We start from the raw sequence: 19,796 nt of genomic DNA, 5'->3' as shown, positions 1-19,796 counted from the left end.
TGCTAAACATTCTTTATATCATGGGCAGAAAAATCCTAAAAGGCACATTATAGTGCATTTCTTACATCATTTTATGTTGCTTTAGAGAATAGACAGCAGGTTATAAACACTGGAATTTTATGCGAAGCTACAGCGGCTTTTTGCATCAGAAAACTCACAGACAGTAATGTGTATCCTCTCAGAATACTCACACAATAGCCCCTCAAAATCCCCATTATTAGATAAAATGTATATATGTTCACAATCAGCAGAACGTAAGAGAAGAGCAAATGTACTCTTAATAGTTTCATGTCAAATTGTACAGAATAAGTCTTGATATAATAATCTATGTTGAATGTTGAGTTTGTTAGACTGGCAATAGATGGACTTACTATTTACTATAAAATGTGCCTGTTATAAATGATAAGCACAGAATAGAAGTTATGGGAATAATTGATATATCCTTTTGTTGAATGATCATTATTTTTTTTTTTAGAAGTTAGAAAAATGATGTGTATGAGATTTTTACTAAGGAATATTCATACGCATTTCTAATGTGCCTATTTGTCTTCAAAGAACAGAGTAAGGAGTTAGATCCTCTGAAAAATGAGGATCATGAGCCACTGTGACTAGGAACCAACCCTGGGTCTTATGCAAAAGTAACAAGTGTTCCTTACTGATTTGCCATCTCTTTAGCCTGAATGATATTTAATTTTTTAATTAATGGATTGCCTTTTTATAAACACATCTTAGCATTTTAAATTCCATTTCATATCTCCAATGATTCTCAGGAAACAGTTGTGTAGTCAGACTACATATATATGAATGTCTCTTTATTTTTAATTTTTTAAAATTTTTATTTTGTTTTGTTTTTTGAGACAGGGTTTCTCTGTAGCTTTGGAGGCTGTCCTGGAACTCACTTTGTAGACCAGGCTAGCCTCAAACTCACAGAGATCCACCTGCCTCTGCCTCCCGAATGCTGGGATTACAGTCGTTTGCCACCACCGCCTGGCTATTTTGTTTGTTTGTTTGTTTGTTGTTGTTGTTGAGACAGGGTTTCTCTGTGTAGCTTTGGTGCTTGTCCCAGGTCTTGCTCTGTAGACCAGGCTGGCCTCGAAGTAACAAAGAGATCTGCCTGGCTCTGCCTTCCAAGTGCTGGGATTAAAGGCGTGGGCCACTGCTGCTGCCATCACCACCTGGCTACATCTTTATATTTAATGTAATATTACAACTCATGTTTAAAATGTGCCATGATACTATGACTTTCAGGAACTATTTTTTAGAACATAACTCTTCTGAGAGTTAAGAAAAAAGTAGAGACACATGCCCTAATCTCATTCAAAATTAGATCTTGAATACAAAGATTGTTGCAATTTTATCAAAGAAAACTTCCATAAATTGCTAACTTGAATGAATACGGCTGAATTTACATCTTGGCTTTATATATAAAATTCCTGTCATGTGAAGTGATAGTGGATCACTTTTTCTTCTGGTTCTTTGTTCTGCTTCTTCTTCCTCTTGATTTATATTCTCTTTGTTTCTTTATTTCCCCTTTTCATTGAAAATATTTTTGTCGTGTGATATACCCTGGATATGCATTCTCTTCCCAGTTCCTCCCCATACCCCCTCAAATCCAGATCCACTCCCTTTCTGTCTGTTACTAGAAAACAAACAACCTTCTAAGGGATAATAATATAATATGACATAATATAAAGATAAAGCAAAAACTAATACACCAGAATATGACAAAATAAACATACAGAAGGAAAAGTGCCTTATGTAATAGATATAGATGCAGAGACCCACTTGTTCACACACTCAAGAACCCAATAAAAACATTAAACCAGAAGCCATAATATATACATGTAGGACCAATACCATACAAATAAAAATTAAGATAAATTTTTAAAAAAAGGAAGGAAGCACTGATATGACATTATGAGACAAGAAGCATCCAATTATGTCATTTAGTTGGTCTTTTTGTTCACCATCTAGTGCTGGGTGTACAGCCTAGACTTAAGAGGAGTTAGTTTCTCTATGGAGACTCATTTGGAGAAAACTAGTTTTTGTTTTATTTGCAAATGGCTATGCACTGGAAATAGCTTCTGGGTTAGCAAGGAGGGCACGTGTCCATGCTCTCTTCAGCTCTGGAACTGTGTCTGGTGCACACTTGTACAGACCCTCTTTTGGTCCTGCTATCACTCATTTTCCATTCTCCCCTCTCGTTCTGCACTCTTCAGTTTATAATACAATACGTTTTGGTATGGAAGATAAGTATTCAGTGAATAGATGGGTTTTCTTTTATTGAGACTCTAAAATAAACTCAATCTACTAAGGCAACACTAAGTTTCATTTATAAGGTTAGATACTTCTATAAAACACAGGTTGTAGATGTACAAAAGACTGCAGTTGCAATAGGTTGTGAGCACCATGTAGGTGCTCTGAACTAGACAAGTATCCTCTACAAAACAGCAAATGCTCTAACACCTGGGGTCTCTTTTTAGCTCCTTGAAACTGAAAATTTTCTACTACTAAGTATAGATTTTATCTAGTGCAATTTTTTTGTGTGAAATTTCTCATTTCTATTTTCCTAATGGGTTTTGGTAACACACATTTATTTGTGTAATAAATATGCACCAACGTGCATAAAAGCATATCTTCCATTTATGTTTATCCATAAAGATCACATTTTCTCTCATAGAAAGAATAATTAGAGAGGGATTCTTTCCCTACTTTCATGTTTATATTTGCTACATTTTTGTCCAAACCATTTCTCATGTAATTTTTATTTCTCATTACTCTGCAAGTTGTTGTGATTTTTTTTTTTATAAAATTTCCATTGAAGAATTATTCCAAGTACTAAATGATGCACAAATTCAAGATTCTGTCTGCAAAGTGGTCAACGAAGGCCAAGTTTCTTTGTAATATCAAGAGACTTGTATGTTTAGCACATTTACCACTTTGTTTCAGCTCCCTTACAATCTGATTGCAAGTGTAGACATGAATGCTGTAGGAATCTCTTAATAATCAGTAATTATTAAGAATGCTGAATCTATATTCTTTTATGATATTTAGCCAAACTTACTATAAAAACGATAAATAAACTTGACAACTGTTTAAAATGTTAGACAAATACTTTATCCTTTTTGTTTGATTCATTGTTTGATAACGATTTTACCTTTAGTTTACTAACTTTGAGGGAAATTGTGTGTAACTGACCAACATTCTTTCTTACTTACTATTATTATAATAATCTTTTCATCCCCTTCATGATAATAGCTTTTTAATACTTTTGATCCATGTTCATCAACAATTCTATTTTAAATTTAATTATCTATAAAGTATTAATTGTTACCCCCAAATATTTGAATTGCTGTAAGGGATTACTGTTTTCCAGTTGTTTAATTTCTGCTTCATTTAAAATATCAAATAAATGTGTGTGTGTAATATTTCTAAAACTGTTCTAGATTATGGGAGATGTGTACTTTATTAATAAAATAGTATTTGTCTCTCATCTCCCACAAAAAAAGTTTAATTATGTCAGCAGTCAAGTGGAGCAGATAATTTCAACACTAAAGTACTTCCAATTAAAACAATATTTTGCCTATGCACTTTATGCTGTAGGGATTCAACTGTGTACTGCATTGTATTCCTATAGTAAAGTAATCAACACATTAAATATTCCACAAATAAACTATTAAACTTTCGTAAGTTTTGAATTTCCCATGCAATGAAGAATCTTTCAAGGAAAGCAGTATGTGTGCCACAGTTGGAGGTTGGCAATGTTGTACTGCCTTGACAAGGGCATCAAGATTAAAGATGATGCTTTGTGATATTGAAATGGCTGAAATCATTATGAGCAGAATTCTTTATGAATGAAAAGAAATATCAAATTGAAAAAGGAGTAATAATATGAATTGATAAGGGATTGTACTTACTCCAGGTAATTTACTAAAGGTTACATATGTGAGTGAAGTTTATTTTTCTTTGCATCCATTGTGCATTTCGTTTGCATGTGAAGCTGCCATAGGCTTCCCTAGGTTTTTTTTTTAGTCATGTGTCCAGATAACTTTGTCAAATGTAACTTTATAAAAGTTAGATATTAGTTTTTAATATTTTATATTGCTTTTTCATTTTCCAGAATTTTAGACTATCATACTTTCATTTTTGATCATCCCCTTTGGACACTATTCAGTAGTTTTTACCCTTTCCAAATTATATGCCTTACTAATAGTTCTTGGCTTTTTTTCCAAGTGACCTGATTGTTTTGTATGAGAGAAAAATCTCTATTTTCAGTAATAAATCAATAAAAGTGGTAAAGCAAAAGACTTTATTAATTCTTCATTTTCAAATCTAATTTATAAATAGAGTTAAGAACTATTACTAATTTGTGTAGCCTATTTATCGATCTGCTTAGCTTTTTTCCCCAATAAGATTCATGTTTTTCCAAACGAAACTGAATGCATTAAGATGGAATACTTCACAGACAAGGCTACACAGAGAAACCTGTCTCAAAAAAACAAAAGCAGAGGGGGCTGGAGAGATGGCTTAGTGGTGGAAAGCACTGGCTGATCTTCTAGCTCTCTTCCAGAGGTCCTGAGTTCAATTCCCAGCAACCTCAAGGTAACTCACAATCATCTCTAGTAGGAGCTCACGCCCTCTTCTGGCAAAAAGGTATACATGCAGATGACTCTCATGCAATTTAAAAAAAAAAAAGGCAAAAAAAACCAAAAAAAACAAAAAACAAAAAAAAGATGGAATACTTCAGTGCCTCTTGTGTTCCCTGTCCCTAGCATCAAAGCTTCATCCTCCAACCCCAGCACCTTCAGCAAGGAATACTATCTACTCTATCAGTTGTACTAGCTAGATTAGTAGACAACTATCTTGTGCTGTCTATATTTTCTGTTTACTTTCATCTCCTAAATAGATATTAATTTTGTCTACTTACTACCATCTTCAATTGCTCATTTCTGTTATGCACAGAAGTCTTTACATATGGATTATTTAAATTATGGCTCACATTTATCCACTAATGAACACACAAAAAAACAATGATATGAGTAATATGGTGGGGCTGATATACATACACACACACACACATACACACACAAACACACACACACACATATAAAATTTGAATATTCTTCTGTGGTGGGTGTTGTGTTCCCTGAAATATTGTGTGTTCCCCGAAATAAACATATCTGGGGGCAGAGAACAGACAGCTACTAGAACAAAGCCAAAAATGGTGGCTAGAAAACGGGTCAGAGCAAGCCATAGCAGAAGTTGGGTGGTGGTAGTGCTTGCCTTTTATCCCAGCACTTGGGAGGCAGAGCTAGCCAGATCTCTGAGTTCACCCCAATATCTGGTTCCAGGATTTTTATTGGTAAGATCATTTAGCAATTCCTGTTATACATGTCAGCTGTTCCTGTGGGTTACCCCATCATGACCTTGATCACTCTGGCTCTTACAATCCCTCATCCCTTTCTTCAGCAGGACCCCTCTTCCCCCAGAGCTTGGCCAGTGCTTGGTTGTGGATCTGTAACTCTGCCTCCATCATTTTCTGGATAAAGGCTCTCTGGTGACCACTAGGTACTCACCAATTTGATTATAGGAGATGGCCAGTTCATGTACCCTCTCCACTAGTTGATAGGGGTCCCAGCATGGGTCATCCTTGCGGATTCCTGGGAGTTTATCTGGCATTGAGTTTTTCCGTATCCCAAAATGCCCCCCAAGATGTCTCTTTCAATACTTTTCCCCTCTGCCCCACCCCTGATAAGTGAGAAGGTTTTAAAAGAATCCAAAACTGGATTGGCAATTTCTAAGATGGCAGTTGAACAAGACTGGAGATAAAGACTCTGCTAAGATAAAGTAGCCTTACAGCTTAAGTTTGAGTGAAGTGATCTGTTCAAAGGCAAACAGTGGCAACAACATAGGCTAAGTCTTGAAAAGTAGATGTGTAGTCATTAGCAGGAGGACAGTGAGAAAAATGGTAAATCAGAGACATTGGCAAGATCCATATGATACAAGGTGTAACAGGCCTTGGTAGACACTGTGCAGTTTACCCAAAGAGAAATGAAAAGGAGTTATTAATGAGGTAGCATTTCAAACATTAACACTTGATGGGTAGAAAGACTGGGAATAGACAAAAGCTGTTAATAAAATAACCACCCCCACCCTCCCCAACACACTCAAGATTATCCTCTGGTATACAACAAGGGTTTTTGTTTTTGTTTTTTGAAGATTGAGGTTGTAATTACAACATGTGTTTTTCTTTCCTTTCCTCCCTTCAAACTCTCTCATGTACCATTTAACGTATTTAAATAAAATAAAATGATAATTTTAAGGGTTGCAGAAAGTAGTATGAATCTTAAAAGGTCTTATTAATAAAATCAAACCTGAGGCCAGTTATTGGGGTGAATGCTGGGAGATCAGAGACACAGAACAAGCCAGTTTCCTCACCTAGCCAGTTCCTCAGCTGATCTTGTTTCCTCAGGCTGGAAGCTGATTTTCATCCATTAATTTACTATTTGTAATTAAATATTTATTTTCAAAAAATTAGAAATTTGAAAACTGCTTTTTGAAACAAAAAATACAAAATCACATAACAGGCTAGCTTTTTTTGGTTATTTTTTGTAATCCCACTTGTGATTTTCTTATAAATTTTAATTTCTTCAATATAAATAGAGTAAGTGTGTCACTCTATTCCATTTAACAGAAAGTAAGGATATAAATCCAGGTACACTGAACATACCTGCAAATATTTATGAAACTTACTTATCATGATGAAGAATATTACAATAAATGAAAATAAACATAAGCATTTACTATTTTTTACAACTAGTGTATTTTCTTATCAGATAGCATATAAGCATATAAGCATGCATGATAATTTGATGTCTGTGTTTATACTGTAAAACATTGTGTAGTATGATAGCTATTTTTCTATTAATTAAACAATGAAGACTTTTCAGGTGTGATCACCAAATTAAAGAAAACAGAAAATCTATTCTCATTTAGAGCATATCATAATATGGACCCTTGAAAGCACACAAGTTTGCAGTGGAACAGATTTTCTAATTAACATCATCCTGAGAGCTCTTCACATGGCAAGCTGACATAAAACTTTGACCTTAAATTTAAACATAGTTTGTTGAGTTCAAAATAACTAGTAAACTGTAAAGTGAATATATTTTATTAAACATTGTATGGAAATATATTTGTTATTTCTTTATAGTTGTTCAAGACCATTTGGAAATAGTCAGGAAATAAAAATAATTAATAAAGAAATAACTATAAGTTAATATTCATAAATTAAAACATTAGTCATTTCATTATATTTTAGATTTCATAATAATACTGAAAAATTCCAAATCTGAAAAGTGATATCACAATGAAATGGTTTTTCATGTGTGAAACACAGCAAAAGATTTATATACATACACACATACACACACACACACACACACACACACACACACACACATACACATACACACACATATTTATATGAATCTGAAACTTGGTAATTAAGCTTTTGAAATTTATTTAGATAGAAATCCTAATGGGCTTATGAATTATCTCTTCTTTGGTACAAGAAACATTATTTCTCCATTTTGATTCTTCTAAAATGACAAATCAAATAATAGGATTTTGTTAGTGGTGGTGGTAGTATTGGAACAGTGTCTCATTAGGTTGTCCTGATGTTGTACTTGAATTCACTATTCACACTAAGCTGGTGTCAAACTAAGAGAGATCCAGTTGCCTTGGTCCCTAGTGCTAGGATTAAAGGCAAGCACCACCACATTTAGCTGTGTTTTTAACACTTTTTTTTTTTTAGATTCTAATATAATTACATTTCTTCCTTCCCTTTCATCCTTCCATACCTTTGTCTAATTGCAAGTACACACACACACACACACACACACACACACACACACACACACACACGAAAAAAGAAAACCCTCACATAAACACACACAAAAACTCACACCTAATTATAACCCATTCATCTTGTGTAATGTTACTTGTACAGATATATGTTTTCAGGGCTATTGGCACTGTATAATTGGTATCTTTTTCCCTGAGGAAAACAGTCTCTCTCCTGCTTCCAGGTTCTTTCATTTGCCTATAGATCTTTGGGTAGTGTTGAGAGCTTGTGGGCCTCTATCAGTATGCTTTTCCATATCTATTAATATCATCCTTATTCAACTTACATTTGGGCTGTCATGTTGGTGGAATTTATTAATGTAGCTTTTGATATAACTAGGCATAAAGAGTGTAAGAGTGGGATGATCAAGGAGTTTGCTATTTTTTTAAATTTATTTAGGAATTTATTTATTTATCTTATTGTTGTAGACTCCTTAACTCTAATATTATGATCAAATTACAGCTTTTGTAAGGATGGTCAACCCCACATCAAGGCAGGTCTCAAAGACAAGAGTATTGTGGTTATACAAATTATAATCCGTGAGTATGAAGACATAAAGAGGAGATAAAGAAGTTGGATTGTATCTGGGAGGAAGACTGGATATGATTAAATTGCATGTAGGGAATTCTGTAAGTGTGAATAAAAAATATTTCAAAATCCTGTTGATGTCATTACAATTTTGGTCCAGAAATACCAAGCATTAAAAATATCCTGTTAGTTTTATTTTCTCCTAACATCTAAATCTCATTGTTAATGATAAAAAGGAATGAGAACGTGACATTTTGAAGACTGCCAGCATTGAAGAGGGGTAAAGACATTTCAATATTTGAAGTAGACTTTAAACCCAAACTACTCAGAAGTCAATATGAAAAACACTACATACTTATCAAAGGAAAAAAAAAATCCACCCAGAGAACTTTGCACTTGTTAACATCTATACAGCAAACTTCAGGGCACACTAATTTCTAAAAGAAACACTACTAAAATTTAATCACAGACTGACCCTTCAATAATGAGGTACTTCAATACTCTACTTTTACCAATAGATATATCATTTAGACAAAAAACTAAACAGTAATGCTGGAGCTAACTGATGTTATAAACTGAATGGACTAACATTTCACCAAAATGTAAAGAACATAACTTCTTATCTGTGTCTGATGGAATATGACCACATACAAGGACACAAAGCAAGTCTCAATAGATACAAGGAAATTAAAATAACTCTCTTCATCCTATCTGACTTCCATAGGAAGCATGTGAAAACATCTGAAAGTATTAGAGCAAAAATAAGATAGCATTCCCCAAAAAAATAGGTGATAAGAAATAATAAATGCATGCTAAAATCAATAAAAATAGAAACAATGAAATCAATGCAAAGAGCCAATGAAACCAAGAGTTGGTTCTTAGATAAAAATCAATATTATTGACAACACTTATCTAAATTAACTATGAGATGTAAAAAGCATATCCAAATTAACAAAACAAAAATGAAAAGGGGGTCACAACAACAGATAATAGGGAAATGCAGAGCATCATAAGGACATGACCACTGGCCCACAAGGTCAAAGCAGCATGTATGGTTCATAATGGAAAGAACCTCCTGGAGTCAGCTTCAAAGAGACAGACTTTGTTGTTGTTGTTGTTTTTGAGACAGGATTTCTCTGTACAATTTGGCTCCTGCCCTGGATCTCACGCTGTAGCCCAGGCTGGCCTGGAACTGACAGAGATCCACCTGGCTCTGCCTCCCAAGTGTTGGGATTAAAGGCATGTGCCACCACCACCCATGCAAAGAGACAGACATTTATTGAAATGATGTGGCAGCTTATATATAGCTAAGTTAGGGAGGAGGAGAGGATGAATGAACAAGGGAGGGAATACACCTAATTTGCATATGCAGACCTAATGGAGGACAAATATTGATGATGCGCCAATTTAAATATCAGAGTGCTCAGGAAGAAAGAGGAAAACCTATGTATTGATTCATACAGCATTTTCAGGGAGCTCAGTGAAGTAATCCTCCAAATAAAGTCAAGCACCTGAGCCTAAAGACAATCTCCAGATAAGGTTAGTCAGAGAAAAGGCATGCTACTGAGAAAGGGAGTCCTCCATACCTTCATGTCCAGAGAGCTATCTGGACATGGCAAACTGCAACCTTGAATGCAGGGTACTCCAACCAGGACATACTTTTAACGACTGTTCCAGCAAATTGGAAATATAAAAGAAATGAATGTTTTTCTCTATATATTATACTCACCAAAGATAAATCAAGATTAGATAAACATTTTAAACAGATCTACAATTCTTAGTGAAATAGAAACAGGCATTAAAATTCTCCCAATCAAAAAGAGGCCAGAACCAAATGTTTTTAATACAACAGTCTAGTATTATTTCAACAAAGAATTAATGTTCTTCAAATTAGTGTGCAAAATAGAAAAAGAGGATATTTGCCTATCTTTTTTGTTGTTGTTCTTTGGTTTTTCCATAAAACAGTCCTGGCTATCCTGGAACTCACTCTGTAACTCAAGTTTGCCAGGAAATCACAGAGTGCCTCCTGCCTCTGCCTACCAAGTGCTGGGATTAAAGGAGTGTGCCACTACCACCTGGCTGGCCACAATTATCCTCATAATGATATCACAAAAGGACCCAACAAAGAAAGGGGACTACAGACTACTTTTCTTTATGAAAATAGATACTGAAATTCTCAAGATAATACTTACAAAATAAATCTAAGAATACATCAAAAAGATAATCCACCATGATCAAGAGGACTTTACCCCAGAGATACAGGGTTAGTTAAGCATACATGTATTGATAAACGTAATTCACTTTTTAAACAAACTGAAAGACAAAAGCCAGCAAGATCATCTCATTATATGCCAAAGAAAAAAAAAAGGCCTTTGACAAAATCCAACACCCCTCTGTATCTGAAGTTTTCCTGTGTCCCGCCTGGCCCATAGTCAGGATAAATCTTTTTCACCCTCTGGTCCCACGGTTACTCAGACCCAAGTAAACAAACAGAGGCTTATATTAGTTATGAACTGTATGGCCATTAGCTCAAGTGTATTACTGACTAGCTCTTACACTTAAATTAACCCTTAATTCTTATTTATGTTTAGCCACATGGCTTGGTAACTTTTCTCAGTTCTGTCTTCACATCTTGCTTCCTCTGTGTCTGGCCGGTGACTCCCAACCCAGCCTTCTTCTACCCAGAATTCTTCTTGTCATCTTTTCCCACCTATACTTCCTGCCTGGCTACGGGACAATCAGCATTTAATTTGTCAGTCAATCAGAGCGACACATTCACAGCATACAGAGCAACATCACCCATCACCCCTTCATGATAGTAATACTTGAGAGACTAGGAATACAAAGGACACACCTCATCATAATAAAGACAGTTTACTACAAGCCAAGAGCCAACATCAACTTCAATGGAAAGAAAGTCAAAGCAATTCCACTAAAATTGGGAACAGGTAAGGTTTTCTATTCTTTCTAGAACTATTCAATATGGAACTTGTAATCTTGGATAGAGCAATTAGACAACAACAAGAGAGAGTTCTCAAAAAGAGAAAATGCAAATGGGTAAGAAACATTTATACAATGGCAAGCTGTTAAAAGAAAACATTACAGGTAAATGGATGGAATTACCAAAAAAATCATTGATAGTGAAGTATTCCACACCCAGAGAGACAAATATGGTATGTATTTGCTTATATGTGAATATTAGCTGTTAAATCAATGATAACTGAGCTACAATCCTAAAAACCACAGAGATTAGGTATAGGGTAATGGACTAGGGCATATAGATAGACCTCATTTAGAAAAGGAAAATAGAACAGATATTTATGGGTGGGGGTGGCTCGAACAGGAAAATCAATTGGGGTGGGGAGGGGAGAACAGAAAAAGGGAGGGAATATTGGGAGAGAGAACTTAAACGAAGGGCCATGGGAGGGGTTGTATGGGAACCTAATAGAGTAGACACTTCCTAAACAATAAAATAAGGAATTTTAAATGAAATCTCCAAATAATGCAGGTAACAGATTCTCAATGGGCCACCTCTTGTTACAAAATGGAACTTCCAGTATAGGGATTAGATCAGCTATAATTGAGTTGTAGTCCCAACAGTTTTTTTCCCCCCATGGGAATCCCAAAACAACCCAGGCTGTAGTCAAGACAATAGACTGCTGTCCACAAGCTGACAACAGGCTGCAATGTTGACGAAAACACCACCTACACAACTCATTGGACATGGAGAAGTGGAGCTGGTGCCTACCAAGCCTTCATCCCTGTGCTCTAGCCCTCTAAATCAACATGATCAGAGCTCATATGAACTCACAAAGACTGAGAGAGCAAGCCCAAAGCTAACATTGGTCTGCACAATAATATATATGGAAAGAACCTTTCTGTATATATTATGACTTCCAGTTTAGTGTTTTTAATAGGATTTCTGACTGTGCAAATGAGTGATCTCTGTTGCTTGGACCTTTCCTTTGGTTCTTTTATTTCTGTTTTTTTTTTTTTTTTTTCTATTGCTATGAATTTGTTTTTATTTTATCTTATTAAATCATATTTTATTTTATTATTATCTGTTAGAAAGCTCTATGTTATTTAAAGAGAGACAGAGTGGGTATGTATACAAATGGAAGGGGAGGTTAGAAGGAAATGGAAGGTGTAGATGGAGAGGAAACTGAAATAAGAGTATATTACCATGACAGTTAGGGCGTTTGGCCGTCGGATTACCAGAGGAGGTCAGCTCGGGCTTTCTCTGGACCATTGCCAGTAGTCTTTGTGAATTTCTGGGGACCTCTCTAGCACTCTGCTTCTTCCTATTCCCATGGGGTTTTCATTTATCATTTTATCTCTTCCTTGCTCTTCCACTCTGTTTCTGATCCAGCTGGGACCACCCGCTGCCCTAAGCTCTCTTTCTGCCGACCTTGTCCTCTATTAGCCCCCCTCCCAGTTACATCCAGTTTGCTTATGTAGATCTCATCCATTTCTCTGTTGTTGGGTGATCCCTGTGTCTTTTGTAGGGTTCTCTTTACTAGGTAGCCTCCCTGGAGTTTTGAGTTGCAGTCTGGTTATCCTTTGCTTTACATCTAGTATCCACTTATGAGTGAGTACATACCATGTTTGTCTTTCTGAGTCTGGGTTACCTCACTCAGGATGATTTTTTCTAGATCCATCCATTTACCTGCAAATCTCATTATGTCATTGTTTTTCTCTGCTGAGTAGTACTCCATTGTGTATATATACCACATTTTATTTATCCATTCTTCAGTTGAAGGGCATCTAGGTTGTTTCCAGGTTGTGGTTATTACAAATAATGCTGCCATGAACATGGTTGAGCATGTGTCCTTGTGATATGATTGAGCATTCCTTGGGTATATGCCCAAGAGTGGTTTACCTGGGTCTCCAGTAACTGATAGAGACGCAGAGATCCAAGGCCAAGCCCCAGGTGGAGCTCTAGGAGTCCAATCAGCGAGAGAGAGGAGGGATTATATGAGCAAGAGATATTGAGACCATGATTGGAAAAAGCACAAGGACAAATAGTCAAACTAGTGGAAACACATATACTATGAACCAATAGCTTGAGGAGCCCACATGGAACTGGACCAGGCCCTCTGGATAAGTGAGACAGTTGATAGTTTGAACTATTAAGGAGGCCCCCAGGCAGTGGGACCAGGAACTGTCCTTGGTGCATGAGCTAGCTTTTTGGAACCTAGGGCCTATGCTGGAACATTTTGCTCAGTCTTGGTGTTGAGAGGAGGGGACTGGACCTACTTCAACTGAATCTACCAGGTTGAGCTGAATCTCCTGGGAAGACCCTGCCTTGCAGGAGGTGGGAATGGGGGATGAATTGGGGGGAAAGGCTGGGGGGTGGGAGGAGGGAGGACAGGGGAATCTGTGACTGATACGTAAAATTAAATTAATTATAAAATAAAATATAAAAAAGATTATATTATAAAAGAAGAAAATCTATTTTCAATAAGAGAGAAAGAAGGAGGTGGGCCTTATAGAGAAAACCATGATCTTAAGTATACAAAGATTGATTAAAGGAAGGTTGAAAAACAAGGCAAACATACTGTATAAAAGTGAAGTCTGCAGACATAATTTTAATTTTACAGTTTAGATAAATAGATCTCTTCCCTGAAAAGCATAAATTATCACAACCCATTCAGTACAGAACAATTATCTGATTATATTTATGCCTGTTAATATCATCAATTTTCCAATTTAAAGTTTAAGAAAGGCAGATGCAGGTAATCTCTCTTGAGAAATGTACTGGATATTTACTAAAGAATTGCCACTACAAAAATCTCAGGAAATAGAAGAAATAGTGTATTTCCAAATTGGCTACCACCAGGATTCTAAAACCTGTCAGTGATGACATAAATTTGATAAAAGAAGTAAAGAAAGAAAAATACCATCAAAATACATGTATAGAAATCTTTAGCAAATATTATCACAAAAATTCAACCTTGTATACAAAATTACTGCATGAGAAAATTGCATTTATTTCTGATACAATATTAAAACTGATTATGTGTAGCTGTTGTATTAACAATTTTGGAAACTGGATAAATTTCTTGTTTGTAACTAATGACACAGTTTATAGAATCAATTTCAACTACCATTTACTTTGAAATAGAAGTAATAAAGATAACTGCTTTTAATAAAGAAGAAATATGGATATTTCTCAAAATCACAATGAATACCTTAAAATATAAAACTTAGAAAAGCTAGCATACAATATGTTATCATAATATTGAAGAGATTTTTTTCCTTTTTTTTTGGGGGGGGGAGCTGAGGATCGAACCCAGGGCCTTGCACTTGCTAGGCAAACGCTCTACCACTGAGCTAAATCCTCAACCCCAAGATTTTTTTCCCTTTAGTCAGGAAAACAATAAAACATTGTTTTTTATGCTCAACATTATCCAGGAAATTCAAACTAATACAGGTGATTAAAAAATGGAAGCCGGGCAGTGATGGCGCATGCCTTTAATCCTAGCACCTGGGAGGCAGAGGCAGACTGATCTCTGTGAGTTCAGGGCCAGCCTGGTCTACAGTGCGAGATCCAGGAAAGGCACAAAGCTACACAGAGAAACCCTGTCTCGGAAAAAAAAAAAAAAAAAAAAAAATGGAAATAGCCAAGCGGTGGTGGCACACAGCTTTAATCCCAGCACTCGGGAGACAGAGCCAGGGGGATCTCTGTGAGTTCCAGGAAAGGCACAAATCTACACAGAGAAACCCTGTCTCAGAAAAAGAAAGGAAATAAATAGCATTATAGTTAGAAAGGAAGAAATAAAACACTTTCTATTTAGATGACCTATTGTCTGCATAGGAAATCCAATAGATTAATAAAATCCCTGTAGTTACAATAAATCTGTTTACCTAGATATCAGATCACAGGATATAAGATAAACAAAAGAAGTTAATTATATGTTTGCATATTGCCAATGTATACACAGACATTGTCATAGTAATTTTATTAAGAGACAAAATTCATAACTAGGAAAGTAATTGTTTCAGGGTAGATCCTATTGGTGCTTGGCTAAGTGGCCAGGTTAACAAAATGCGTTCTCAGTGTATATGCTTACCTTCTAAGCATTTATTATCAATTTATACTACTCAGAATATTGTCTGCAGAAGCTTCTTAGTGTATAAGACAGTTTCTAATTCATACATTCATAGCTGTTCAGTATGTTGTAAAAGATGACTGTATTCTATTGTAGATGCAACATCTGTACCACCTAAGTCCACATAGAAGAAATGTCAGAAACAATGTAAGGGTCAGAGAATGGAGAGAACTGCTATATAAGATTGACTTCTGAATATCACATGGTTGTTAAAAATATATACTTCCAAGAGTTGTGGCTAAACACATCAGGTCTGTATAATATCAAGAATTAAAAATCCCAGTATAAAAGGAGTAGATGCTTCTAGTGTCCCATGCCTAGATGGGGAGTTAATGGGAGTTTCAGCTGAAGAAAAGGGGTGGGGGTTTCTTTGGGATATGACTATTGGCATTTTGTTCAAGATCCACTCTTTGATCCTACATGTATGGCACTAAAAAATATCAATTAGACAGCATCAATTAGACTTAATGTTATTTTTATAAACAGATAGAAAATTAAAAGGAATATGGGGGTAAATGTTTTAGGGATACAGAAGATCTAGCTGGACCAAGTATGAAATGGATATGTATAAAATATAGTGTACCGTACAAAAATTTTAAAAGTTTTATTATTTAAAAATGAAGTAGAATGAGGGCTGGGGAGATGACACAGGCAAACTACCTGTCACACAATCATGAGGACATTAATGTAGAATCCATGAACTCATATGAAAACAAAAACAAACAAAAGACCGATAGTGATGGTGTCTACCTGTAACTGGAACAATGGGAGCAAGAGGTAGAGACAAGCAGATGCATACATAGATCTTGCTGGCCATGCAGTGTTGGTGAATTGATGAGGTCTAAGTTCAGTGAATGGTTCTCAATCAAAAACTGTGTTTGCAATAAAAAGAGGAAGACTTCTGAATCAATGTCTAGCCTTCATAAACACAACCTTGCACACAAAACTTAGCATTCACACATGCATATGCATCTCATACATACCCACACATGCCCACTGTCCATAAAACACACACACACACACACACACACACACACACACACACACACATACACACTATCAATACACATATATCATTTAAATTACGCATACTTGAATGAATAAACATTCTTAAATACAATCCTAATAAAATGAAGGTTTTAGATAATGTAAATTATATGAGACTGAAGAAAATCAAATAATTAATCAAGACGACATATACTATGGACATCACTTTGAAGACTCAATATAAGACAACTATCAATTACCACCATTGAAACTGATGTTGACATAAATCATCAGTCCATTTCCTGTCAAAATTGTTTCATGACTGTGAATAAAAGTGTATAAGATTATTCTAAATACGTGTACAATTATAAAATAAGGCAGAGAGATGACAAAGAAGGATAGAATATAGAAACAGATGATGATATATACAAATAACATGATTTTTGGTGACAGCACAACCTATCTCAATGTAGTGAACACAATCTTTTCAATATATGTAACTAGGACATATCAATCTCTTGATACCTTTGGCTGTGTGATTTTTCTTTCTTTCTTTCTTTTTCTTTTCTTTTTTTTTTACTTTTATTTTTGAGACAGGACTTCTCTGTGCAGTTTTAGTGCCTTTTTCAAGACAGGATTTTTCTCTGTAGCTTTGGTGCCTTTCCTGGATCACACTTTATAGACCACGCTGGCCTCAAACTCACAAAGATGCACCTGGCTCTGCCTCCCGAGTTCAGGGATTAAAGGAATGTGCCACTATCGCCTGATTGTGTGTTTTTTCTTAAGTTAATTAGCCAATTCCTAGGTATCTGTATACACCAAAACAGGTATTCTTCTGAAGGTAGATTTAGATGAGATTAATCTTTAAGTCAGTACAATTCAAGTAAATACAAAATTGTTCACATATATAAATGAAAAATTAACCTTTTTAAAATTAGAAATTGATGTTGGGAACTAATTTACACAATTAATGTACTGCAAAATGTTGTAATTTTAATACAAAAATGAGCCATTAGAAATAAAAAATACAAATTGGATTTTACTAAAAGTAATAAATTGTCTGTAAAAGACATTTATAATTGATTAAGAGGCAAACTAGAGTTCACAAAAAGTTAATTGCAAATTGTTTACCTGAGAAATAACTTTTATTTAGAATATCTTAAGTATTAGCAGATCTTCTGTGAATTCTAGTCCAGCCTGTTCTACAGAGTGAATTTGAGAAAGCCAGAACTGTTAAACAAAGAAAGCCCTTTTGAAAAATAAAAAAAAAGAAAAAAGAAAGAAAAAAAGAAAAGAATTATCAACTTTTATAAACTTGATAGATTGTAGTTTTAGGTGTTTTCATTGCTTCCTAAAGTCTATCCCATGAAACTATAATGCTAAAAAAAGAGAGAGAGAAAGACTGGGCAGTGGTGGTGCATGCCTTTAATCCTAGCACTCTGGAGGCAGAGACAGGTGGATCTCAGTGAGTTCAAGGCCAGCCTGGGCTACAGAGTGATTTCCAGGATAGCCAGGGCAACACAGAGAAACCCTGTCTTGAAAAACAAAGAAAGAGAGAGAGAGAAAGGGAAAGAAGGAAAATACATCAAGACAAGCTGTAAATATATAAATTATTTAGTTGGAATGAAATTAATATTCATATTCTCAATGGAAGTGTCTATGTCAATAACAGAAAATAGAGTCAGTAGGGTACTATCTGATGCACCTTTGATTTAGACAAATGGAGATTTAGATACTGTTGGTTTGTTTTTTATTCCAATCTGCTCTTCAGTTTGCCAAAGCAAAATAATGACATTTCCTGGTTGTTTTTGAGAGACAGCATAAGAATGACTGTATTTGAGTTATATTGGGTGAATTAGTAAATATGCATGTGGTTCCTCAAATAGTGCAGTCTTTTTAAAGTGTAAGTTTAAAAGTTTATCAGCTTAACTAGTTTTCAGTGAGTCAAATTTAACAAGATGTTTATTTCTGGCTGCTTTCACATACTACAATAATTCATTAGACATTTATTCAGGCCGAGGCAGATTAAAGTACAGAAAATGTATGTTTTCCCTCACAGAAAACCAGACAATTACTCACTAAAAGTTTGTGCAGAATTAAACAGATTGACTAAACATCACCACATCCTTACCATGTTTAGGACCACAAACCCTGCTGTGTTTGTCAGCTAGTACTTCCACGTCAATCAACCCACCTTGGGTATGCAAATTAATACTTTAAAGTTATTGTGTAGTTCTCAGTCCCACATAGGAAAGGCCAAACAAGTGCACCATTCATATTCTACACTATATCAGTGAAGTAACCCTTGCTACACATCTGTTGTCATTTGCTCACTTACTCAGCATTTATCCTAAAATAATCATTGTGTTCTTAATTTTCCATTTCCATATCTTCTTTTGGAAAATATTACTAATTTGAATGTCTGTAAGTTGATTTAAATCCTGCAGTGGTAACTGGGGACAAATCTGTAGATATCTGAAGGAGTCTCATCTCCATTCCTTTAGATACTCTTTGCCACTGAATTATGTGAAGATATTACTCTGTATTCTATAGTCAAGAGAAGTATATACCTCAAAAGATCCTAAGGTATCAAATATCATAAAACAGTAAACAAATATAGACTGAAAATTATCGACTGTTTCTTTTTCTGGATAAAAAAATAATAAGATTTTGTAGGTTTCCCTATCATGATCTTGATGTTCCTCTTGATGTCTCTAGCTCATGATGGGGAAACCTACAGAGACAACCAACCAAACTAGTGGGAACTCATGAAATTTAGACCAAACCTGTGGAGCCTCCATAGGTCTGGAGTGGGCCCTCTGTATATGAGAGAAAGTTGTGTAGCTTAATCTGTTAAAGGGGCCCCCTGGCAGTAGGATCAGGATCCATCCCTGGTGCATGAACTGGCTTTTGGAGCCCACTACCTATGGTGGGACACTTCGCACAGGATTGAGGCAGGGGGAGGGCTTAGACCTGCCTCTACTGAATGTACCAAGCCTTGCTGACTCCCCCTGGGAAGCCTTACCTTCTTGTAGGAGAGAATGGGTGGGTGGAGGAAGGCTGGAGGGGTACATGTGATTGGTATGTAAAATGAATTAAAAAGTTAATAAAAAATAAAATAAAAATAATAGGACTGGTTCATTTATTCATTCTGTGTGCTTTGTGTGACAACATTTTCAACAAAATTTCTTAGTTTGTAAATTAGGACTAAAAAGTCTATATTTTCTGTGCTTCTACACAAAAATTAAATCATTAAAAATATC

This window comes from Onychomys torridus, chromosome 9 (genome assembly GCF_903995425.1).
Source record: "Onychomys torridus chromosome 9, mOncTor1.1, whole genome shotgun sequence".
Classification (NCBI taxonomy): Eukaryota; Metazoa; Chordata; class Mammalia; order Rodentia; family Cricetidae; genus Onychomys; species Onychomys torridus.
The sequence above is the reverse complement of the archived record's forward strand: the minus strand, read 5'-3'. Positions refer to the sequence as shown.